At 40.9% G+C, this 27,114-nt stretch overlaps 1 pseudogene across 1 annotated transcript; it reads left to right on the top strand.

The window, feature by feature from the left end:
* The first annotated feature begins 1,450 nt into the window (after nt 1-1,450).
* Nucleotides 1,451-11,925, top strand: LOC311145026 (cytochrome P450 1A1-like; annotated as a pseudogene). The gene is made up of 6 exons: nt 1,451-2,210; nt 6,017-6,140; nt 6,507-6,601; nt 6,977-7,101; nt 10,626-10,708; nt 11,561-11,925. The product of its transcript is annotated as a cytochrome P450 1A1-like (transcript).
* The last annotated feature ends 15,189 nt before the right edge of the window (nt 11,926-27,114 follow it).

The following is a 27,114-nucleotide window of genomic DNA, read 5'->3' as shown; positions in this document are numbered from 1 at the left end:
CTACTGGGCAATGTGAGCATGGGCGAGGGACGTGAACAGGGCGGGACTGAAGTTGGGGGAAGCTGAACTTTATGGAAATACGTTGCGACATTGCGGCACTGTTGACCAATCAAAGATCACTATAGCTTCCAGACCCTACTGGATTAGTTGTTGATACCTAGCAGTACCTAACATGCTCGCTAGCTTGCTAGCACCCACACGAGGGGAAAGCTAGTGTGGAGAGGCGAAATACAAGTGCTAGTCAATACGTACTTTGTGTCTGCCACCTTGTGTCATATACTGTAGTATAGTATGTGACTTAATGAATTTCATGAACACCTGGGGCCTCTGTTCCATGGTGTGCTATAAAATATGCATTAGCTTGTCCAATTAGATTACAATATGTATTATTTGCTGGAGTTTTATGGAATTAAATTGTTATGAATTGAAATATCAATAAAAGTTTGATGTGAAGATTAATCATATTATTTTCTCTCTTCATGTTGGGCATTACAGTTAGTGAGACAGTCCATACATTTTTAGAGAAATCCAAACAGCAATTTACAATAATTGTGTATGTTTGGCCACTGCCAAATGTGTGCGGTCTGCAGCCGCTTGTACACAAAATGATGAGATGATTAAGCTACTGTGGACCACACAGTTGGCACTTGACACGCATATTGGGCACGCACAATAATGTCATCCTGTTAAAACAATGCAAAGAACAAGAAGATCAAGCTCTATGAATCTGCTCAATCAACTGCCCGCCGGTTTGCTTCAATAGGCTGATCTTGTCGCTGCCTCTCGTGGTACTTGGACCTGCCTAGTGCCAAGTCTTCTCGCAGAGCGTATCCAGTCATCGGACCCTGCGGCAATTTGCTTTGCTGGGGGTCAAACTGCACTCATTAGACCAGTCTCCAACTTTAGAGAACTTTCACTCCTGGCATTCGGTGAGTAACATATCCTGGTCTTTTGGTCGTCAACAAATGTGTACATTGACCGCTTGTTAATAGTTCATTGGGAGATCCAACATTATTTTCATATTGCCATAAAAACATTGCTTCTTATTTCTGTAAAAGAAAAACCTGTTCTCATACAGGATTATTCTGAACAGATGATCATCAATGTCATCTATAATTTTCTTTCTTTCTTTCTTTCTTTCTTTCTTTCTTTCTTTCTTTCTTTCTTTCTTTCTTTCTTTCTTTCTTTCTTTCTTTCTTTCTTTCTTTCTTGATCTCATGTTTATGACAGTGATTCTAGACCATAGATAATGTTCTAGATACTCTATTTTACACTTGAGCCAGTTTATGGTATCTCTCTGTTCACCACTCATTCTCTCTTCAGATTCTAGTTAGTGTCAGAGTGTTTCTGTCCTGGCTGGGGCGCTCTGAGACTGCAATATGAGGCTGACGTTTGGGATATTCCCAAAGGATGGCCCCTGTATAACCCTCTCTGGCATCACCGTGGCTCTATGTACACTCACCCTGCTCCTAGTGGCTCTCAGGGGCTGAAAGCGAGAGGGCGGGAGCCGCCCCAAAGGCACTCTGCCCCCGGGGCCGACCCCGTAGCCCCTGGTGGGTAACCTGTTCCAGATGGGAGACCAGATCCACCTGTCACTGACGTGTCTCCAGCTGCAGTACGGAGATGTCTTCCAAATGCATATGGGCTCCCTTGTGGTGGTGGTGCTGGTACAGCAGGGTGAGGCAATCGCTGGACGCACTGACCTCTTCACCTTCTCCACCGTGGCCAATGGCACTAGCATGACCTTCAGCGAGAAATACGGCGCTGCCTGTGTGCTCCACAAGAAGCTGTGCAAGAACGCCCTGTTCTCCTTCTCGCATACAGAGCTGCGGGGCCCTGGCACCACCTGTCTGCTAAAGGAGCACGTGTGCGCCGAGGCGGCTCGTATGGTGGAGGTCATTTGGGAGCACTCAGAGGGGAGCGAGGGGCTAGGTCTGGACCTTGTGGTCCCGCTGGTCACGTCGGTGGCAAAAATGGTGTGTGTCTTGTGTTTCGGGAAGAGGTATGACTACAATGACACGGAGTTCCTCACTATTGTGCACATCAACAACGAGGTGTTGCGGATCTTTGCTGCAGGAAACCTGGTCGACTTGTTACCTGTGTTCCGCTACTTGCCGAGCCCGTCTCTGGGGAAGATGGTTGAGCACATCAACAGAATGAACAGCTTCATGGAACGCAATATCGAGGAGCACCTGGAGACCTTTGAAAAAGTATGAGCCACACCTGGGTCATGCAAATCAGAGCACGCCACAGAAAAATGTTTCAAAACAGAAAACAAAACATGAGTGCTTCTTGAGTGCATCTTGAGTGCATCTTTTTGGGACAAGTCCAAGTAGTCACTCCCTGTTTCAGTCAGTTTTCTTCTGTTTGGTGGCTAATCCCAAGCGAAAAAATTATAATATTTAAATATGCTTAAATCATACTTCATGAATATATTTTAAGTATATTTAAAATATCTAAATTGAAACCATTTTGAAAACATTTAATGCATTTAATGTCCATTTTATTGATATTTTATTAGCATTTAAGTATATTAAATACATTTAAAATGATCTAAATTGGGACACTTTTTTGTACTTAAGTATATTCTTAGTATAATATTATTAGATAATGAGCAAAACAAATATACTTTGAATACACCTTAAGGACATTTTATATATATTTCTCATCAATTAGAAATATACTAAAATGGTATTTGAATTAGAATTCCTGTATTTTCTTTACAAAAAAGTGTATTTATAATGTGTTTCAAGTATACTTTTATAAATACGTTACAATTCTACTCATTAACCACTTTAGCTATTTTAATTAGCCATGTAAAGGTTACCTTGATTGACCAAGGCATCTCCTCAGCCAATGTTAACATGCTATTTACAAAGCAGTTGCGGCTGGAGCAGCAATTTACAAGTAACACTTTTGAGAATTGTGCACCATTGGCATTTCACACTTTAGTTCTTCACATTACGGTAATAAATTAACATTTCAATAAAATGTGTAATATGTAAGGTGTAATTAAAAGTACAGCATTATTTAGTTTGGAAATTAACCTCAAAACATTTGAATAAGCCAAATATGAGGAACAATATCATATTATAAATCAAAACTTCAACACGAAAGGATGCTGGGGAATATGCACATTTCTGTGCACATGCGTTTTTGAAAGTATACTTTAAATATATTTTGTGGACATTTAAGTTAAATATACTTTTTTTGAAGTATACTTAAGTATATTTTCTTGAGATATGAAAAACTATACTCTCAGGAAGCATGTTCCTCTGCTGTGCAATAAACAATCGTTATCATTGTCAACTTTCTCTGCACTTTTCTGAACAGAATTTCAGAAAGTACTTAAAAACTCATTATTGGCACCTTGCAAAAGTATTCATAACCCTTGGATTTATTCACATTTTGTTGTTACAACGTGGGATTAAAATGGATTTGTAATTTGTACTTTTTTGACAACAATCTACACAAAATACTATAATGTCAAAGTGGAAGATTTCTATTTATTTGTTTTCAAAAGGTGGATAGAAATTAAATAACTAAAATATAGTCATTGCATAAGTATTTAGCTCCCTGAGTCAATATATGCTAGAAACACCATTGGAAGCGATTACAGCGATGAGGCTTCTTGGGTAAGTCTCTAAGAGCTTTTCTCACCTGGATTGTGAAACATTAGCCCTTTATTCTTTTCATAATTCTTCAAGCTCTGTCAATATGTTGGTGCTCACGGCTACACAGCAAATTTCAAATGTTGCCATAGATTTTCAAGCAGATTTAAGTCAAAACTGTAACTTGGACACATTCTGTCTTCTTGGTATGCAACTCCAGTGTAGATTTGGCCTTGTGTTGTAGGTTATTGTCCTGCTGAAAGGTGAATTCCTCTCTCAGTGTCTGAAGCAAGGTTTCCTCTAAGATTTTGCCTGTGCTTAACTCCATCCAGTTTATTTTTATCCTGAAAAACTCCCTAGTATTTGCCGATGTCATGCATACCCATACCATGATGCAGCCACCACCATGCTTGAAAATAAGGTGGCAGTTACTCAGTGATGTGTTGTGTTGGATTTGCACCAAACAAACAGTATAGCTTTGCATTTTGCAGTATTACTTTAGTGCCTTGTTGCATACAAGATGAACAGTATGTTTTGGAATATTCTGTATATTGCAGCTCAGTTCAGAAGGACGACTGTATCTTTGATGTGTCTGGATGATTTAATACATAATCCACAGCATAATTATTCACTTGACCATGTTTAAAGAGATATTCATTGTCTGATTTGATATTGTTAACGATCTACTAATCACTGCCCTTTTATGAGGCTTTCAAAAGGCTCTCTGGTCTTTGTGTTTGAAATTCAATACGTGACTGAGGGACCTTACAGATCTTGTATGTATGGGGGACAGAGGAAGGGTTAGTCATAGACAAATTAATGTCAACCCCTATTATTTCACACAGAGTCCATGTAACATATTCTGTGATTTGTTATGCCACATTTTACTCCTGAACTAATTTATGCCTGCCTAAACAAAGAGGCTGAATACTTATGCAATGACTATATTTTAGTTATTTAGTAACTTTTTTTTTTTTTTTCACTTTGACATTACACAGTATTTTGAGTTCATTGTTGACAACAAATTACAATTATATCAATTTTAATCCCAGGTTTTAACACAATAAAACTTGAAGAAATACAAGGGGTATGAATACTTTTGCAAAAACAACTCCAAGTGTATTTTGAATGAATATACTAAATTAATGAGTGCGTTTAAGTTTAATGATAGTGAACTTAAAGACTGAAAAATAATTAATTTAAAGTACACTTTAAATAAGTGTATTGAAGGTTGATGATAGTATATTTATAGTATACCAAAAGACTGAAAAAACAATCAATATAAAGTACACTTTTAATAAGTGTGATATAGTATATTTATAGTATACATAAGATATACTAGAAAAATACATCTCATATTTAAAGTATATTATTTGAATTTTTTGTATATTTAAGTATACTTTTTCGCTTGGGATGAACAGACCCTGAACACAGACAGTATGATATATTGCAATGTTGATGTATGATAACATATCCAACGGGATTCAGCCATTCTGCTGTTACAGCTGGAGTCAGGAATAGGATGTGTTGATAGATATGCTATTGAAACTATGGGCTATAGGCGTATAATCTATAATGTGTATACAGTGAAAAAGCATGTTGACGTGGATAGTTTTTGCAGACATCTCAACTTGGAGAGAAATCTCAGCTTTCATGTGTGACTTTTAGGCTGAATTTGTAGATTAGTAAACTGTTAAATTAGATATGTTCAGTGCTATCAGATTCTGGTACAGAAGCACAGAAAACCAATCAGCCATTGAGGGATTTGTTTCAGTGCTGGAGGGATAGACAGAGAGTGAAGGAATTACGCAGGGGTGAAGGAAAGGAAGAGATGGGAGAGAGGGAGGGAGAGATAGTTTGAGAAGAGGTAAATGTGGAAAAAGGAGGGTTCCTTTTTGGAAAGCATGTTTTTGCTTGTGATTTTGCCTCTTCAGGTTGCATATGACAGTAGGAAATACATGAACAGCTGAAATCAAAGCTACAGTATAAGAGACCTACACTCTACGACAGTGCAGACCAGGCTTATATCTACCAAACGAGGCTAAAGTGGACCTTTGTTCTTGTGCACAGTGTCTAAAATGCTCGCATGTACTCTTTAATTAGGAATTATTAATCCGGTGGAAGACACGTGCTGACATGTTTTCAAGAAGATGCTGCCATTTACTGTCAGTCTCACTATTACAATTCGATGGTACATTTGATTAGCGGGTCGTGTGCTAAAGTTTTGAAAGGATTACATTTCATTGTAAGTGTATATTGAATAAGACACAGATATAAGCTGGAGTGGCAAGGTTACGACTCCTCCTTGCGCATTTAAGATGAATCTTAATCTTAACAGCTGCAGGCATTAAGTAGAGGGTAAAGTAAAGTCTTAAGCAACGTTTTGATGATGTGTGTGTTTCCAGGACTGTATCCGTGACATCACAGATGCTCTGATTGCACTCTGTGAGGAGCGGCAGGAGGATGAGGTCACAGCAGTGCTGTCCAACTCCCAGATCATACACACTGTCACCAACATCTTTGGAGCAGGTGAGAGAGACGGAACAGAGAAATTATGCAACACCTGATTTGAAGGTCTGCTTAAAAACAGCATATAAACACAAAGGCTATTACACAGATTGTTAGTTCTTTAAAATAAATGTGTCAACTGACCATGAGGCGATTTCAGGGCTGTGGCTGTTGTATGTTTGCTGAGACTATATTTTCAAATCCAGATTTGTTAAATTTTTGGGGAAGATCTCCATGCCAAGCAGGGATGGGTTGAAGAATACCTTTGAACAGACCAACAATACAGCAACCTCTTTAAGTTAGCGTTCATAATAGCATGGATATGGTGATGGTAATATAGACGATTGTAACTGATGTTACATTTTTTATTTTATTTTAACATTTCAGGATTCGATACCATTATAGCTGGTTTGCAGTGAAGCCTCCTATACCTCATCAAGTTTCCTGAAATCCAGGTCAAAATACACCAGGAGATTGATACTGTACATCCTCTGTAAATGAATAACTCCTCCTGACTGAACAGCACTTCTCATAGTGTAATACCCTATGCCCTTATAGCGCTATATGGTCTTATTGTCTCCTCATACCTTGTCTCTTTGTATGTCTGCTTGTGTGTCTGCTTTACCTGGTACTTTACCTGCTAAGAATAATTCCTTTGTTTTATAAAAATGGATGGGAGTTCAGCTGTTTTCTGAATGAACGGTCATTCCTGACAAACAGCACGTCCTAATGAGCAGAGATTCCTGCAGTACCACCCAGTTTGACAGTTTGACGGTGTAGATGGGCCGTCTGTGCAGTTCCATACAATGATCTAATCTTTCATAGACGGATCCACGTCTTTGTTTGGTTCAGGCGACCACATTGGCCCTGCCAGACTACCTCGGTTTGTGGACAAGACCAAGATGCCTTTTACCGAGGCCTTCATATGCGAGGTGTTCCGTCACACATCCTACGTCCCCTTCAAACCAAATCAAATCAATTTGTATTGGTCACATACACGTGTTTAGCAGATGTTATTGCTGGTGTAGCGAAACGCTTGTGCTTCTAGCTCCGACAGTGCAGTAATATCTAACAATTTCACAACATATACCCAATACACACAAATCTAAGTAAGGAATTAATTAAGAATATATACATATATGGACGAGCGACGTCAGAGCCGCATGGACTAAGATACAGTAGAATAGTATAGAATACAGTATATACATATGAGATGAGTAATGCAAGATATGTAAACATTATTAAAGTGACTAAGATACCGTAGAATAGTATAGAATACAGTATATACATATGAGATGAGTAATGCAAGATACGTAAACATTATTAAAGTGGCTAGTGTTCCATTTATTAAAGTGTCCAGTGATTTCTAGTCTATGTCTATAGGCAGCAGCCTCTAATATTCTAGTGATGGCTGTTTAACAGTCTGATGGCCTTGAGATAGAAGCTGCTTTTCAGTCTCTCGGTCCCAGCTTTGATGCACCTGTACTGACCTCGCCTTCTGGATGATAGAGGGGTGAACAGGCAGTGGCTCGGGTGGTTGATGTCCTTGATTATATTTTTGGCCTTCCTGTGACATCGGGTGCTGTAGGTGTCCTGGAGGGCTGGTAGTTTGCCCCCGGTAATGCGTTGGGCAGACCGCGCCACCCTTGCGGTTGCGGGCGGTGCAGTTGCCGTACCAGGCGGTGATACAGCCCGACAGGATGCTCTCAATTGTGCATCTGTAAAAGTTTGTGAGGGTTTTAGGTGCCAAGCCAAATGTCTTCAGCCTCCTGAGGTTGAAGAGGCTCTGTTGTGCTTCACCACACTCTGTGTGGGTGGTCCATTTCAGTTTGTCAGTGATGTGTACGCCGAGGAACTTGAAGCTTTCCACCTTCTCCACTGCGGTCCCGTCGATGTGGATAGGTGGGTGTTCCTTCTGCTGAAGTCCACGATCATCTCCTCTGTTTTGTTGACGTTGAGTGAGAGGTTACTTTCCTGGCACCACACTCCCAGAGCCCTCACCTCCTCCCTGTAGGCTGTATCGTCATTGTTGGTAATCAAGCCTACTACTGTTGTGTCGTCTGCAAACTTAATGATTAAGTTGGAGGTGTGCGTAGCCACGCAGTCATGGGTGAACAGGGAGTACAGGAGTGGGCTGAGCACGTACCCCTGTGGGGACCCAGTGTTGAGGATCAGCGAGGTGGAGCTGTTGTTTCCTACCTTTACCACCTGGGGGCGGCCCGTCAGGAAGTCCAGGACCCTGTTTCACAGGGCAGGGTTCAGACCCAGGGCCTCGAGCTTAATGATGAGCTTGGAGGGTACTATGGTGTTGAATTCTGAGCTATAGTCAATGAACAGCATTCTTACATAGGTATTCCTCTTGTCCAGATGGGATAGGGCAGTGTGCAGGGTGATGGCGATTGCATCGTCTGTGGATGTATTGGGGTGGTAAGCAATTTGAAGTGGGTCTAGAGTGGCAGGTAAGGTAGAGGTGATATGATCCTTGACTAGTCTCTCAAAGCACTTCATGATGACAGAGGTGAGTGCTATGGGGCGATAGTCATTTATTTCAGTTACCTTTGCTTTCTTGGGTAAAGGAACAATGGTGGCCCTCATGAAGCATGTGGGGACAGCAGACTGGGATAGGGAGAGATTGAATATGTCCGTAAACACACCAGCCAGCTGGTCTGCGCATGCTCTGAGGACGTGGCTAGGGATGCCGTCTGGGCCGGCAGACTTGTGATGGTTAACACGTTTAAATGTTTTACTCACATCGGCCACGGAGAAGAAGTGCCCACAGTCTTTGGTAGCGGGCCGCGTCGGTGTCACTGTGTTATCCTCAAAGTGGGTGAAGAAGGTGTTTAGCTTGTCCGTAAGCAAGACGTCAGTCTGGGCGATGTGGCTGGTTTTCCTTTTGTAGTCCGTGATTGTCTGTAGACCCTGCCACATACGTCTCGTGTCTGAGGCGTTCCATTGCGACTCCACTTTGTCTCTATACTGACGTTTTGCTTGTTTGATTGCCTTGCGGAGTGAATAACTACACTGTTTGTATTCTGCCATATTCCCAGTCAACTTGCCATGGTTAAATGCGGTGGTTCGGCGCGAATACTGCCATCTATCCACGGTTTCTGGTTAGGGTAGGTTTTAATAGTCACAGTGGGTACGACATCTCCTATACACTTCCTGATAAACTCAGTTACTGTATCAGGGTATTCGTCTAAATTATTTTCGGAAGCTACCCGGAACACATCCCAGTCCGCGTGATCAAAACAATCCTGAAGCGTGGATTCCGATTGGACAGACCAGCGTTGGATAGTCCTTAGAACGGGTACTTCCTGTTTGAGTTTCTGCCTGTAGGAAGGGAGAAGCAAAATGGAGTCGTGGTCAGATTTGCCAAAAGGAGAGTGGGGGAGGGTCTTGTAAGCATCCCGGAAGTTTGAATAACAGTGGTCGAGTGTTTTAGCAGTGCGAGTACTACAGTCGATATGTTGATAGAACTTCGGCAGCCTAGTCCTCAAATTTGCTTTGTTAAAATCTCCAGCTACAATAAATGCAGCCTCAGGATATGTGGTTTCCAGTTTGCATGAAGTCCAGTGAAGTTCTTTGAGTGCCGTTGTGGTATCGGCTTGAGGGGGGATATAAACGGCCATGGCTATAACAGAGGAAAAATCTCTTGGGAGATAATACGGTCTGCATTTGACTGTGAGGTATTCTAGGTCGGGTGAACAAAATAACTTGAGTTCCTGTATGTTACTACAATTACACCATTAGTCTTTAATCATGAAACACACACCTCCATCCTTCTGCTTCCCGGAGAGATATTTATTCCTGTCTGCGTGATGAACTGGGAATCCCTCTGGCTGGACCGATTTCGACAGAGTATCTGAGAAAGACATGTTTCCGTGGAACAAAGTATGTTACAGGCCCTCATGTCTCTCTGGAAAGAAATCCTTGCCCTGAGCTCATCAACTTTGTTATCCAAAGGCTGAACATTAGCGAGTAATATACTCGGAAGCGGTGGGTGGTGTGCGCGTCTCCTAAGTCGAACCAGCCTGCCTCGAGTGCCTCTCCTCTGCTGCCAATATTTTGGGTCGGCTTCTGGAATCAGTTCAATTGCTCTGGGGAGAGTGAACAAAGGATCTGCTTCGGGGAAGTCGTATTCCTGGTCGTAATGCTGGTAGTTCTGGTGAGTTACCGCCGCTCTGATATCCAATAGTTCTTCCCGGCTGTATGTAATGACACAAAACATTTCCTGAGCTAATAATGTAAAAAATAATACATAAAAAAACTAAATACTGCAAAGTTTCCTAAGAGCTAGTCGCGAGGCCGCCATCTCCGTCGGCGCCATCTTACGCTTCACCATACCACACTGGTGAGGCTCTGATAACAGTTACAGTAACAACTTGTAATGTTTATTTCTGCATGTTGCCTGTCTGCTAGTATATGCAGATCAAAGTGTTAGCTCTAGGAATGGAATGTTGCTATTTACACAGTTGGTCTCTTTTGTCCTGCTTTTCTTCCCTTTAGCACCACAGAAAACATCACACTCAATGGATACTTCATTCCTAAGGACACATGTGTCTTCATCAATCAGTATCAAGTTAATGTGAGTGTTATCTGTATGCATCTCAAAACAAACTTCTCAATATCCATTTTAGTCCTTTGAGGAGGTGACATGACTATTTGGAGATGTCAATGACAGAATGCATTTGAAACATCACGCACAGTAAAACTTAATCAAATTATTTTATTTATAGGAGTGGGATAAAAGGTGCTTGTGCATCGATAAGCACACCAAAGCGGGCATTAACTGTAAGTAATAAAATAAAGACTGCACTTCAACAAGCCTATTTCACACCATAGCCTGTTGAAATTGCAAGATAACTTTTCTTTCATTTTGATTTCGGCACAAATTAAAATGTGGCACTGACTCGCCCATGGATTGATGTTTCAGCATTGTCTCATTGAAGAGATCAGCATTCAACTAGACACGTGCGACATGCACACGCAGTTACAACATTTTACATTTAAGTCATTTAGCAGACGCTCTTATCCAGAGCGACTTACAGTTAGTGAGTGCATAATATTTTTTTTCATACTGGCCCCCCGTGGGAATCGAACCCACAACCCTGCAAGCGCCATGCTCTACCAACTGAGCTACAGGAGGCCTAGAGTTAGCAGCAGGCGGGCGAGCAATATCCATCGTAGTAGTTAACGGATGAAGCCTGAACTGGAATGTGAAGCTAACTAAAGCTGGCTAGCTCTAGAAAACCCAGAGTAGATCTAGCTTCAATCGTAGTAGTAAACAGACCGAAACAGGGAGGGACTAACTACCTGGACTTGTCCAATAAGAAATGCTAATTTTTGTTTCCAAGTTCAAAACATTTTCCGTTGTGTGCCCTAATGAACACAACCCTCTTGTGGTCGTCACTGGTCTGTTGTCGTTTTTCTAATTTGTAGAGATCTGTGGGGTGACCCAGACGTGTTCTGCCCCGAGCGCTTCCTGGGTGAAGAGGGACTGCTCAACAAAGACCTGACAGAGAAGGTCATGATCTTCGGGATGGGGTAAAGGCTCTGCCTGGGTGACGGTTTCGCCTGGTTGGAAATGTTTGTGTTCCTGCCCACACTGCTCCACTGGCTGTGTATCAAGAATGTTCCGGGACAGGAGCTAGATCTCAGTAACGATTTTGGGCTCACCATGAAGTCCTGCCCCTACATGATCAACGGCATCAACTACAATGAGGCCACAACTGGCTTGACTGGGCAGCACCTCGCCCACACCATCATAACGCACAGAAACCATGGCTACTCAGACACCAACACATAACTACTATACAGACTGAACACAACATCTTGACCTGGCAGTGGCGTCATTACAACTGTAATGCAAACACAGTTGCTAGCTGTCAGAGTCAAGACAGAGTTGAGCTGATACAAAGTGAGCAGCCATAACTAAGGATTTGTCCAGAGCCATTTGCTCATTGGTAATAAAATTGATTGATATTGATATTTAGCATGTTATATGCTATTATAGTGGTTTAAGGTAGGCCTATTCTATATATAACGTAAGCACTTTTATGATATCTGAATATAATGTTAGAATATCTATGCATTCCAAGATTTTGAAAACTGTATTGTACAGGGTCATCCCCAGTATTATTTTGACTATTAGGGATGGTGATTGGTCCTTCCACCTTCATCAAGTGGAACGAGTTTAGAAATGCCTTTTATTAAAACCCCTATCTGGTTATTAATTACAACTAAACACTTAGGAAGACAGGGAGTGTTGTTTTAGATAAGTGATCAGAGCCTTGGGCACCATGCAGCGTTCACTCAGGGTTCATTCCTACCCAACTCACTCCTCCACCCCTCCTCTCCATCTGTAACTCCGGGGTTTAAAGAGATCTCTCTATCTCCCTTTCGCTCTCCAATCCCCTTCCTAAGTAGTTGCCAAAGCTACTCATAGATAGAGTAGAATCGCCTTTTTACATATGCTCTCCCCTCTCTCCAACAGACAGATTAGACACAGTCTTTGGATCTATCAGACTTATTCCAGGGAGGTTAAGAGGACAGAAGACACACGTCTGTGAAATTCACATTTGGATGCTGTGATGTTCTATTTTAATATAATTTTTATGAGATAAAACTAGAACTGAAAAGCCATGACAATACATTTTTGAATAAGATGAGTATTTGACATTATCTAAGCTTGATTTCCAGTATATGTTCAGAGAAGTATTCATGGATGTTACAACAGTGAAGCCATTTGAGAAACATGTCCTTATTCAGACAACAGTATGCACCATGCTTTGCTATAAAGCAGTGGGATGGGACTGGAGAAATGTGACCACTCAAAATCATAGATTGAGATAAAAAAATGATGATGTTAATCATATTTTAAAGCATTGTTTGTTTATAAAGACTGATTCTTTAAGAAGATAACTTGCCTCATAAGCTTAGTTTAACCGCCTAAACCAAACTGAACCCAAAATATAAAATTGTTTTACTCCACATTATTTGTACAAATGTAATTGTAAACAAACACTCTATAGCTTCAAAACATCTCATGGATGATCAGTCCTTGTTTCCAAAGCTCTGTCTATGAATTTGAGTGGTTAAATCGCTCCACCCCATCCCTAAGCTGTTTACCAAAACAAGTGGCGAGGTGGCAATTTTGTTGTTTTTCAAAACCCAGACTGTAGCTTTAATGCAGTTGTATAAAGTAATTTACAAATTATATTCTGCATGAATCAATTCAAAGTTGAACTGGTTTCATGTTCAGGCTCCATATTATCGCCTACATGATAAATCTTGTTATATGCGCCATAGGAGAAATTAAGGAACATGATTGGAGTGGCGCATGGACTCAACTCAACTTGAGACCACTTTTGAGGTGAAAATATCAGAAAAATGACTCCACTCGAAAGAGACCTTTGCAGAAATTAGGCTTTCATTCAATTTGGACAAAGAAAGGCCCTCAAATATTTGACCCTAAGGGAGTTTTAACCACTCCTCAGACCTCAGTATAGAGGCAGTTTAGGAGCATTATTTTATTTTATTTGAAAGGACATACGGAAACAGAGAGAAGAAGATACAAAGTTTAGAGGAGCATAGACTGAAGTGGCCGATATGGGGCTTGAACCCATAGAGACGGGGGCTTGTGTGGTCTGGATTAGGGAGCATCATCTGCTTCCGTACCTCCGATTCCGTCACGCAGTTAGAATTGTTTTGACTTACCTTCTAATTCACTCTGTGCTGTGCTGTCATAGGAGACTCCAACTATGTCCATTATAGCAGAGAGATCGTTTGGGCGGGTGAAAGAAGGGTTGTTAATTAACAAAATAGCTGCCATACTCTCCGGAGAACGCGACCCCCCTACGCTCACCCCATTTCCCTGCCTGTTCCCTCTGCTCTCTGATCAACCCAATTGTCTCTCACTTAGTTCTAGTCAGCAGAGCTCATGGTATGTATTAAACTATGGAGTTATTAAGAATAACAAACCAGGGTGAGCATGTGTAGAAGCAGCTCTGATCTGAAGGGGCCAATACAGCAGGAATGCACAAACAGAATCTGCAGGCTAATGCGGCAGAAAACACTTGAGGGGTACAGCATGGTTTAAAAAATGATGAGCAATTAGGATCGCCCCATTGAAGACCAAGGGAGGTCTACAGATGTCGGATCTTAATTTGACCCATTTCGCCGCAGGAGGAAAATAATCCTTCAGCAGGAGGATTTGAATGAATATTGAATATTTAGAATCACGGCCAGGGGGCAGCTGGAGTTAAGCTATAGACATTTTTGGGAAGGTAAAAAATAACAAACTCATTTAGAATGCACGGCCCCACTCTACCTCTGGCTAGCTAGCTGCCAAGTGCACGTTACAAGCAACAAAGTAAACAAAGTGTACTTATAAAGACAGAAAAGCAGGGTTACATGTAGCTTAGTCAGTGTATGGAGAAGTCGGAGGCAGAGCTAGCCAGCCGGATACTTTAGAGGACGTGGGCTACTTGGCCTGGATAGTGGAGTGAAGCAGCAGGCTGTATTGGGGAGGTGTGCAGCGGACACTGTCACCTCCATAGAAATTAGACTCCTTGTATGACAGGTAGAGATAGTGAGACAACTTTTTCACAGGTCTGTAGGAAATGTTTTACTTCGAAGCCACATTTTTATATATATCGGCTTATAATTGCAAAGATTTTATAGGCTATTTTAGTCAACTTGTCTAGTCAAATAGGCCTACACAAGGCCTGCAGCTTCTCTTCACTCATAACATCTTGCCTTAGAAGACAAATTAATGATAATACTATAATTAATGCATCTATCGTCTAGCTGACACCTGTAAAGCTTTCTCTTTCAATGTTACTCCTCTCCATGGGACCGGGGAGAAAACAAATTGGCTCTAAACAGCGTAGCCTACAGTACCAGTCAAAAGTTTGGACACACCTACTCATTCAAGGGTTTTTCTTTATTTTGGCCATTTTCTACATTGTAGAATAATAGTGAAGACATCAAAACTATGAAATAACACATATGGAATCATGTAGTAACCAAAAAAGTGTTAAGAAAATCAAAATATATTTTATATTTGAGATTCTTCAAAGTAGCCAACCTTTGCCTCGATGACAGCTTTGCACACTCTTGGCATTCTCTCAACCAGCTTCACCTGGAATGCTTTTCCACATTTGCTGAGCACTTGTTGGCTGCTTTTCCTTCACTCTGCGGTCCGACTCATCCCAAACCATCTCAGTTGGGTTGAGGTCGGGGGATTGTGGAGGCCAGGTCATCTGATGCAGCACTCCATCACTCTCCCTCTTGGACAAATAGCCCTTACACAGCCTGGAGGTGTGTTGGGTCATTGTCCTGTTGAAAAACAAATGATAGTCCCACTAAGCGCAAACCAGATGGGATGGCGTATCGCTGCAGAATGCTGTGGTAGCCATGCTGGTTAAGTGTGCCTTGAATTCTAAATAGATCACTGACAGTGTCACCAGCAAAGCACCCCCACACCATCACAGCTCCCCCTCCATGCTTCACAGTGGGAACCACACATGCGGAGATCATGCATTCACCTACTCTGCGTCTCACAAAGACACAGCGGTTGGAACCAAAAATCTCAAATTTGGACTCATCAGACCAAAGGACAGATTTCCACCGGTCTAATGTCCATTGCTCGTGTTTCTTGGCCCAAGCAAGTCTCTTCTTCTTCTTGGTGTCCTTGAGTAGTGGTTTCTTTGCAGCAATTCGACCATGAAGGCCTGATTCACACTGTCTCCTCTGAACAGTTGATGTTGAGATGTGTCTGTTACTTGAACTCTGTGAAGCATTTTATTTTGGCTGCAATTTCTGAGGCTGGTAACTCTAATGAACTTATCCTCTGCAGCAGAGCGCAAGATGGTTTTTGCAACTGCACTTGAAGAAACTTTCAAAGTTCTTGACATTTTCCTGATTGACTGACCTTCATGTCTTTAAGTAATTATGGACTGTCGTTTCTCTTTGCTTATTTGAGCTGTTCTTGCCATAATACGGTCTTGGTCTTTTACCAAATAGGGCTATCTTCTGTATACCACCCCTACCTTGTCACAACACAACTGATTGGCTCAAACGCATTAAGAAGGAAAGAAATTCCACAAATTAACTTTTAAGAAGGCACACCTGTTAATTTAAATGCATTCCAGGTGACTACCTCATGAAGCTGGTTGAGAGAATGCCAATAGTGTGCAAAGCTGTCATCAAGGTAAAGGGTGGCTACTTTGAAGAATCTCAAATATAAAACATATTTTGATTTGTTTAACAGTTTTTTGGTTAATCTTTGTTTACTACATGATGCCATATGTGTTATTTCATAGTTTTGATGCAAAATCAAAATCCATGTTTCTGATAATAATTCACTTCGTCATTGATGCATTTTTTCCGTGGTTGAAATATTGACAGCTGTTATGTAAAACGATCAATCACTGAATAAGACACCCACATATGCCTACTTAAATATTTGACACTGTGAAATACTAATGTCTCTATTACTATGCCTACTTTAACTATATTGTGAATGAATTGTTTATTGTGAAAGACTGTGATATTGTGAGAAACTAATATATCACATTATAACAGCGCGCTGCTTCTCGCCACTCTCCAGGCCAAGTAGCCCACGACCTCTGAAGTATTCGCATTTGCTCGAGATACTGAAAGAAATACATCTTACCATATTGCTCCACTCCTTTTCCCGAGACAAAAATAACATTTGGTGTAGCATTGTACTGCAAGAAATACTTAATTCTGCAGGAGTTAATTTCATATTAGGTTACATGTGAGATGTTACAGGCCTGTCAGTGTTCATATTTCAGTTAGTATTCCATTTAACCCATCTCAAGTCCAAAGGTATCATTTTAGCTCTCATTTCGGCTCTCATTTGTTGGCAAAGTAAACATGTCATAATGCGATATATTAGTCTCTCACAATATCACCACCTTTCAAAATAAACAAGTCATTCAATATACTTAAAGTAGGCATAGTAATAGAGACATTTGTCTTTCACAGTGTCAAATATTTATGTAGGCATAGTACAGGATAGTTTACATAGCACAATTAAATAGTAGCCATACAAACAGTAATGGCAGTGTAGAACAATACAAGGAATACTTCTACAGTGGTGCAATAGAGCCAACAGCGGTGTTGGTGTAGAGATATGGAAAGAGTCATCTTGTGACAAGATCATGGAGAGAATAGCTACTTTTTTGTTCATGGGTTAGAAAGGAAATGTGTCTTCTGCTTTTCCCAACATCCTGCAGTGCAGCACCCCTGGGAGGAAAGCAATTGTGGGGGGTTAAGTGCCTTGCTCAAGGACACAATGGCAGGAGATGGTACATGGGAGCCTTCCAGCTGCCAGTTCAGTTCCATACCCATTTTTGTGTCGTCCTGGGCTTGAACAATTGTAGTCATGGCGCCACACTCATTCTTTGCTCAAGTAGGGACCCAAAGGGGTGCACATTTTTGTTTTTGCCTTAGCACTACACATCTGATTCAAATCAAAGCTTGATACGTTGATCATTTGAATCAGCTGTGTAGTGTTCGGACAAAGATATGAATGTGCACCCCTTTGGTTTCCCAGGACCAGGATTGAGAAACAGAGGTTGGAGAGGCAGACCAGCAGCGGGAAGGTTGCTGGTTTAAGTCCGGGACAGGCAACACAAAAATGGGAATGGAACTGAACTGGCAGATGGAAGGCTTCTGGTCATTGATCCCATGTACCATCTCCTGCCATTGTGCCTTTGAGCAAGGCACCTAACCCCCCAGAATAAATCAATTTAATATAGCCTACACCATCACAATAAATCCATTACTTAAAGAAACATGATATGAAGAAAAAGTAGTCTATTTCAGAAGAACAGAGTAACATATTCTGAGTTGTCCTGATGTTAGGCCCTGATCTGGCTATGCCATTTGGCTGTGGGCTACACTAGTTCATTTAGCAGACAAGATTTGCTTAGAATTCCACTGCATTATTTTATATTATTTTAGAGTATGAAGAATACAATAGAACCTAGCTGAATAAAATAGAACAATTTCCAAGGGAAATGCGGCTATTTTGTGTTGAACGGTTAACAAAGAAACAGGTCCTCCTATATGCTTAATTTAGAGTTATTTATGCAACTTTAGTTGTGATACAGACGTTGGTCAATATGTTTAGACCTATTCTATTGATCAACTTGTCCTTCTGTGCGAGAAATAAATATTCCAAACATACTCTGGGACAATTGTGGGATGCGATAGATCCCAAATTAATACAACCATCAAAAAAACATTTAAAAGCATTAAGGCTGATGGAACAGATCAGATCTATTTCTTCACATTATAAGCGTAGCAACGCGCACACGCCATTAGGCTATAAGCGTGAATGTTCCAAAATGCAATCAATTAGCGGTTAAACACTGTTCTGAAAAGTGACCTCAAATGCAAGTATGCATGTAATGCATTATTATAAAGGTGCCTTTATGGTGAAAATTATCTTCCCCAAACGCGCCGCGCACGCCAGTTAGGCTCTACACCAGTTGTAAAGCAGATTAATGTGCTTAATTTTAAGAAGTTATTTGGCCACTTTAATTGTGATACAAACCTTATCAAAACATATAGGCCTATGGGCTAGGCTACATGAGGTGTGAGACTATGATTTGAAAAAGTATTTGAAAAAAGGCATGCGCTGTTTCTTGCCTTACTGCACACGCTGGGCTTCATTCACAAGTGGCTAATATTGTCACCCATCAGACTATTCTTAATTTAATATTGCCTTTACATATACTAAATAATGTATGTGTGAAATTAGTTTTGATTTAGAATGGACCATTATCATGCACCTGTCTCAGAACAGGGGCAGGGGAGAAAAATACATGCCATCTATGCACTTACAGTAAATAGCGAATAGAGGACACTTTCCCCATGGTTCATTTTCATGCCAGCCAGGTAGGCTATACTCCTGTTGTAAAGCGAAGCAATGTGCTTAATATTAGGAAAGTTGAGAAATAAATATAGTAGGTCTAGCCTATAGAAAGCTGATGGGATCCTCCTCTTTTTAATAAAGGCCATCAAAACTCTGTTTTCTCAAGCAATTGCATAGCCTATAGAAATGTTGTGCAACATGAGCTCATGGGCTCTCATTAAGTGTTTGATTTGATTTTCGATTACATTTGCATTGATGTCAGAGTGATTAGAGGGACAATAGAGTGCTGAGTACCAGGGCCCAGTTTCATAAAACATCTTAAGTTCATTTTCCCTTTATCTTTTCCCTCAATGTTTATTTAACTTTAAGTAAGTTGCACAAAACATTTTAAGGCAATTTTCCCTCTTAAATTAAGTGAAAAAGTTAAGGGTGCCCATGAGGTCCCTTAAGTGCTTCATTCAGCATGGATATCAATGTAAACTGCATTTGTGGAGGTGGCTGTTGCTTTCCTCTGCCCTGGTTTCAAAAGGAAAATATCCACCAGCTAGCTAGGTAGCTAGCTAGCTACTTAGCTAAACAATGGAAGGTGCACAATCCATGGCTACAAAGCTAGCTGGCTAGCTTGACGTGCTAGATAGAAGTTGAGAAAAAAGTAACTGAAAGAAACATGTTTTATTATCTTCTGAATCAATTTGTTTCTCCTGTCTTGAATGTAGAATATCTATTTTGCGATCTTCCAAAATAAATGCGATCTCTTTGACGAGATGTTCAGTCAGTGAATCAGGTCGTCTCCATGGTAATCCCTAAAGGGATTGCAAACGAGTTAGCATAACTCTAGCCAAACCAAAATTATTATTTTAAAAATATTAGCTACAATAGCTGGCTAGCATTTATGAGCCCAGCAAGCACGTTCATCACACGTATTTCCTCCAATGTTATAAGGAAAAGGTGCCTTTCGGTTCTAAAACACAAGTTTTCTGGAGACTTGTGGGAGGAGTGCTGATGACGTCGCCTACTGTATGCGCTTTTGGTAGCCTGATTGTGTCCAGACCGAGGAGAAATCGGCACACAATGCATCCCTGATCACCTCCTGAAGTGGTCAGCCAGATCTGAACACAATCAGACCACAAAGCGACTTTTGTGCGTCTAGACATGTCTTTTCAATGTGCTCTTCTTATTCTGATAGCATAAGTCGCATGTAAGTGTCAAGTGTAGACACAATCTATTTGGCAAGCATTCCGTACAATTGAAATAAAGCATTTCCCTCGTTTACCACGGCAAATCTACTGTGGCAATTTATCCAACACTTCTTATGAATGGAAATTAATGTTGTTGGAGCCTACTGTTATTATTTTATTTGTTTCCCATTTATGTTATCCATTAAATACAACTGTCTTTCAAATAAAAGTGTTTGGTATGGTAATTTATTATCAAGATCGGGGGTGAAATATCCCTGGACTGTCCATATTTTAAATGTGTAACTAAATATAGTCAATGGGGGAGGTTTGAGTTATTTGTGCCATAAGGGGCTGGAATCTAACACACACGGTAGGCTATGTGTGCGATGAAGGCAGCAGCCCTAACTGCTAAACTACACCAGGGCACAATTAAACTAGATTTTGACAGTTGAATTGTATCCTTAGTCTCGCTAGAACCCTTTTCGAGAAAATACACTGATCATACAAAACATTAAGAACACCTGCTCTTTCCACGACTCAGTGAATCCAGGTGAAAGCTATGATCCCTTATTGATGTCACTTGTTAAATCCACTTCAAATCAGTGTAGATGAAGGGAGGGAGACAGATTCAAGAAGGATTTTTAAGCCTTGAGACAATTGATACATGGATTGTGTACAACCATAAGCGGCATAAGGGGCATAAACGGTCGGGGAACTCAGTCGGGTTCTCAACTTACTGTTGAGAGTTAGAATAGAAGAACACACAAGGTGCAAGTTCGAAATTTGGTTGTGCATGAGCAGTTTTTATTTTGTTTTGTCAGTCACTGACATCCACTCAATTGGCCATGTCAGCTAACAATTTTTAGATTGGTAAGTTAGTCTAGCCAGTTATCTAAACTTGTAGTAATCATGGCCGAACACCAATCAGGGACGCAGGGCACATGCCCAGGAGGGGCCCTGACCTCCAGGGGGCCCCCATTGATTAGGTTAGTCACTCTCACTCAGATATCATTAACATGACATAAGACATGGACAAATGTGTAGAATTGCAGTAAATTAGCCTTAAAACTGCAAAAATGTCTCTCTTCCCATAGCAAAATGTGTACAACTGCAGAAAACATTTTCTCTACACCACATGGCAAAATGTGTAGAAGTGCAGGAAATTAACTTTCAAATATACATTTTTCTCGCTGAATCTCGCTTAGGGCCACCAAAAGGCTAGAGCCGGCCCTGATTGTGTATGTGTGCCATTCTAAGGGTGAATGGGCAAGACAAAATATTTAAGTGCCTTTGAAGGGGGTATGGTAGTAGGTGCCAGGCGCACCGGTTTGTGTCAAGAACTGCAACACTGCTGAGTTTCACGCTCAACAGTTTCCTGTGTGTATTAATAATGGTCCACCACCCAAAGGACATCCAGCCAATTTGACACTGATATTATAGGCCTAAGTGTGCAATTAGTTTTAATAGGCTTCAGTATGCTATATTTGTGTAGACAACTGTGCAGCTGCATTTCGAATACACTTGAATGTCGTGGCCTATTGGAGACGAATATAGATCTTGTGTTATTAAGCTATATAAAATGATGGTTGATGTGTATGACTGCATTTCATTTTTGTACATTTGAATGTTGCATTAATAGGACCTAGGCCTAGCGTTTGAGCGAGTGAGAGCAAGGATGATTTTGATAGCAAACCCTGATCCCAATGACATGACTGCCCCCGCATGGAGAGAAAGAAAACTGCTAATTTTGATGCCGCAGGAAATTTCTCAGACAAAAGAGTGATCAAGTTAAGATCAGACATCTATACTTTTAGAATGGTGGCCTCCTGCAGGGTTGCCAGGTTTAGTTAAAATTTCTAGCCCAATGACTACTCAAAACCCTCCCACAAGGTCTGAAAAGTAGACCAATTTTTTTTTCGCATCAAGAGAGGATTTGCCACATTTAGCCAATTTACCCTTTATCCAGAACCTTATTGAGAGAATTAAGAAGGAATCTCGACTTAACTTCTAATGACCAAAGAAGCAAAATTAGTTTTTCCATTAATAATAATTATTGTGAGCTAACGTGACTAATAAAGGAATTTGAATGTGTCGCAAGAGAAAATATAATTTGCCCATATTAAACTTTTTAAAAAGAATGTTAGGCAACGGTTGTGCCGTTATTATGTGCCAGATGGTAAGACTGCAAACCGTTATAAATGGCCTATTTGTGAGATTGACTTGTCATTTCAATAGGCGTAGGCAAGGCCTACTGACTAAAATCTGGGTTTATGATTGTAATTCAACTTTGCCATGGTTTGGTTAGCTAGATGCAGGTAGCCTATAGCCCCGGATAGGCCTACATCTAATTTCAGATAGCCTACAGTAGCCTAGGCAAGATGTAAAATGAACGATTTAGCAGCATGCTTCTTTCAAATTGACAGACTAATTTATTCAACATGAACAGCGAGGCAATTCCGAGGTAAGAAGTGTTTCCGTTGCCCAATAGCCTGCTGGAATAGGCTACTGAGCAGTGGCGACCTGTCATTCAGGGCAGGTGGGGCTGAGGAAATCCGTAATTAATAAGCGAGCTAGGACGGACATAGTCAATATAACTATTTGTTCAGCACTTTTTAAATGTACAGCGACAGAATTCAGAACATGGGCCGTTTTTACAGTATTCTCTGTGTACACCAAGTCAGAACTGTAGGATAAATAAAGGGGGCATATAAGCAGACAATGAAAGCTCTTCCGATATTCAATGATTACGCTTCTCTTAAACAGGCTATAGGCTACATGTGCACCACCAAGTCAGAACAGTAGGCTAAATTATGAGGGGAAAACGGACCAAATTACTATGGTGAGGCATATGGGCTACTAACAGCTTACTACACAACATAGACTTAGTATTACTTTCTTAGCTATAGTATACCTATCTCCCTGGCACATTACATAATTTATGCAGCAGCATAGAAGACATTTTTGGACTCACCTTGTGCTGTGCTCACTTGAACAGGAAGGTGGCGCGGCGGTTCTTCGTGGGCAAATTTTGTCATCAAAGTCTGGCATTCTCTGGATTTATGGCGCTTTCAAGACAACTGGGAACTCCAAAAAAAAAACAATTTGAATCATGACGTCAGTGATCTTCAGGTCAGAGCTCTAGAAAGAGGCCTGAGTTCCCGACTTGCAATTCCGAGTTGGATGACCATTCAAAACGTATTTTCCCAGTCGGAGCTCGTTTTTTTCCCGAGTTCCCAGTTGTTTTGAACTCACTGAAGTCTGAGATTTCCCAGTTCCGAGTTTCCAGTTGTTTTGAGCACGGCAGAAGTCATGCTGGATTGACAGCATGGCCAATGTTGAATGTTTATCCTTTTAAGCTTGGAAAAGAGACCCTTAAACCCAGACTTGGACCACACACCCACTCCACTGAATAGCAGGCTAGTGATTGCTTCGCAATGCTCGCAGTTAGCCACTGATTCCTTCCAAACCACTCATTGTTGAATTTGCATATTCTTGATACCATTTGAATGGAAACACTTTGAAGTTTGTGGAAATGTGAAATTAATGTAGGAGAATATAACACATTAGATCTGGTAAAAGATAATACAAACAAAAAAACATGTGTTTTCTATCTTTTTTTTTTCATCTTTGAAATGCAAGAGAAAGGCCACAATATAATATTGCAGTTTAGGCGCAATTTAGATTTTGGCCACTAGATGGCAGCAGTGTGTGTGGAAAGTTTCAGATTGATCCAGTGAAGCATTGCAATACTGTACTATTTTGTATCAAGTCTGCCCATATGTGCCGAATTGGTCAATTTATACATTTTCAAGTATATAACTATAGAGAACATAGAAAAATGATATGGTAATACAAAATGTAAGTTTACACACTCCCAGGAATGTCACACATGCACTAACTTTCACACATCTAGATGGCCGGGCGGGGTGGGTGTGGAGCCAGAGACAGCAGGGGTTCAAACTATAGAACCCAGCTCCTACATTTGAATATAAAAAATGATTTTATCAAACAAAACTATGCTACATTTTATCTCTGGGACCCTTATGATGACAAATCGGAGCAATATTACTGAATGTAAGTACACCATTTACCTTCAGAGGTGAATGTATCAAACCAGTTGCCGTGATAAGTTTTTTGTTGTTGTGCACTCTCCTCAAACAATAGCATGGTATTTTTTCACTGTAATAGCTACTGTAAATTAGACAGTGCAGTTAGATTAACAAGAATGTAAGCTTTCTGCCCATATAAAACATGTCTATGTCCTGGAAAGTTTGCTGTTACTTACAACAGTCATGCTAATCACATTAGTACACGTTAGCTCAACCATCATGTATACGGAACACCGATCCCGTAGAGGTTAAGGCTGTCTTGGCTCTTCCCAGGACATAACCATAAACCAAGCCCAGGTAGTGTCATTATTATGCCTGGGCTTCTGGGGCTTCAGCCCCGGATGTTTTTGGTCAAGCCCTGAACCTTTTGATGGCAAAAATATATATAATAAAAATAAAATCCTATTTATTTTCTTTATTTTTGTCTGATATGAGTGTCCATAACCACAAATCACTTGCGCTATGCAGAATTAAAAGTATATATTTTACTGACACATTTTTATGACAAAAATAAACAATACATTATAAGACCCTCACAAACTTTTACAGATGCACCATTGAGAGCATCCTGTTGGGCTGTATCACCGCCTGGTACAGCAACTGCACCGTCAGCCCAACGTATCACCGGGAGCACACTGCCTGCCTTTCAGGACATCTACAGCACCTGGTGTCAGGTCTACACTTTCTCTTCTTAATATCTGATTTTAAACCTAAACATAATCCTAACCTTAACCACACTGCTAACCTTATGCCTAATCCTTACCTTGAATTAAGACCAAAGGGCTCATTTTTTGTAGCCTTTGTGGCTGTGGAATCCGACTTTGTGGCTGTGCTATCTAGTGGAATCCCAGTAGAAGGCACTGCAAGAAGCCCCTGGAGTGACGCAGTAGCTGCTGTGATTGGTCACGATTTCACAACCGTGTTGGACCGCTCACGTCCCTTGACCCCACCCGCACCCCTACAGCACAGGTTAGACGTCAATGTCATCTTTCAGCAAAACGCCTGTCACTCTGCTCTTTATAGCAGAGAGCAAATATGGATATTTTGAACTTCTATCGAAAAAAAGGCAAAAAAAGTGAGCAGGTTGCGCATGAGCGGGCAGCAGTGAATGAGGTGGTGAAGGCAGAACAACCAGAAAGTCAAGGTGCAGCAGCAGCAGCAGAGTTAGCCACAGGTTTGTGCAGGGTTGGTGGTAGCTAACTAGCTAGTGTTAGTGCTCAGCATCCTTATGCTATTCGGTGTCAGTCAGTTTTTGAATAGTATATTTAGTGAATGGGCAAGGTAAGAATGTTGATATATGTCATGATATTAGGAAAAGTTTTTATTTTCCGCGAGTGAATTTGATGGGTTTCATTTCTGTAGCTAGCTACTGGCTGGCTAGCTAGCTGAGACTGAAGAGATGAGATAAAGTTTTTCTGACTGAAGGAAGACAAGATGAAAGGAACAAAAAGGACAGGATACATTTTACATTTACATTTTAGTCATTTAGCAGACGCTCTTATCCAGAGCGATTTACAGTTAGTGAGTGCATACATTTTTCATATTTTGTATCTTCTGACAGTGACACAGTGCCCCCTGTGGACTGAAGCTGAACTTTACTACAACTTGATATTAACCCTTTTTAAAACGGGAGTGTTGAGGTGGTAGAACTGACTAAATTAAATGAATCACAAGAGGTCTTATAAGCTATTCCATTCTACAGGTAAACATGCTTGGCTCATGTCTGTATAGCTTATGTAACTATTTTTTAAATATTGGCCATTATTTAGTTGGTGAAATTATTTAATTGAGCTTTTATTTGTATTACTCTTTTGTTCACTTATGCCGCAATTCCACTAGAGGAACCAAACTGTGCCGCACCGGAAAGAGCACGAACTAGCCTTGTTGGTTCTTGGTTGTTTTTCAATTTGCCGTGGAACTAGAAACAGGACTAGGTTTAATTAGCGGGAAAAATTGCTAATGTTTCGACAGCAACATTGTTGTGATCCTCTGTGACTGCCATTTTTAAGTATGGAGGAGGGAGACGTGCCTGTAGACTTAGCCAGGCTATTGTGTGCCGTCCTTTTCATTTTTGTTCGTGGCAGCAATGGAGACTGAACAGAAAAGAGTAGACGGCTGAAATGAGATGGAGAAATACACAGCGTAGAGGATCGCTTCAGCCGGTTGAAAGATGCGTCGAAAGAAACGCTCGAGAGGTACAGTGCATTCGGAAAGTATTCAGACCCCTTGACTTTTTCCACATTCTGTTACGTTACAGCCTTATTCTAAAATGTATTAAATACTATTTTTTCTTCATCAAACTACACACAATACCCCATAATGACAAAGCAAAAACAGGTTGTTGTTTTTTTGTGCAAAAATCAGAAATACCTTATTTACATACGTATTCAGACCCTTTGCTATGAGACTCGAAATTGAGCTCAGGTTCCATTGATCATCCTTGAGATGTTTCTACAACTTGATTGGAGTCCACCTGTGGTACATTCAATTGATTGAACATGATTTGGAAAGGCACACACCTGTCTATATAAGGTCCCACAGTTGACAGTACATGTAAGAGCAAAGACCAAGCCATGAGGTCGAAGGAATTGTTCGTAGAGCTCTGAGACAGGATTGTGTCGAGGCACAGCTGTGGGGAAGGGTACCAACAAATGTCTACAGCATTGAAGGTCCCCAAGAACACCATGGCCTCCATCATTCTTAAATATAAGAAGTTTGGAACCACCAAGACTCTTCCTAGAGCTGACCGCCCAGCCAAACTGAGCAATCGGGGGAGAAGGGCCTTGGTCTGGAAGGTG

The sequence above is a fragment of the Coregonus lavaretus genome (assembly GCF_964263955.1).
Source record: "Coregonus lavaretus genome assembly, chromosome: 17".
Taxonomy (NCBI): Eukaryota; Metazoa; Chordata; class Actinopteri; order Salmoniformes; family Salmonidae; genus Coregonus; species Coregonus lavaretus.
Note: the sequence above shows the minus strand (reverse complement) of the source record. Positions and strands in the feature narration are given on the sequence as shown.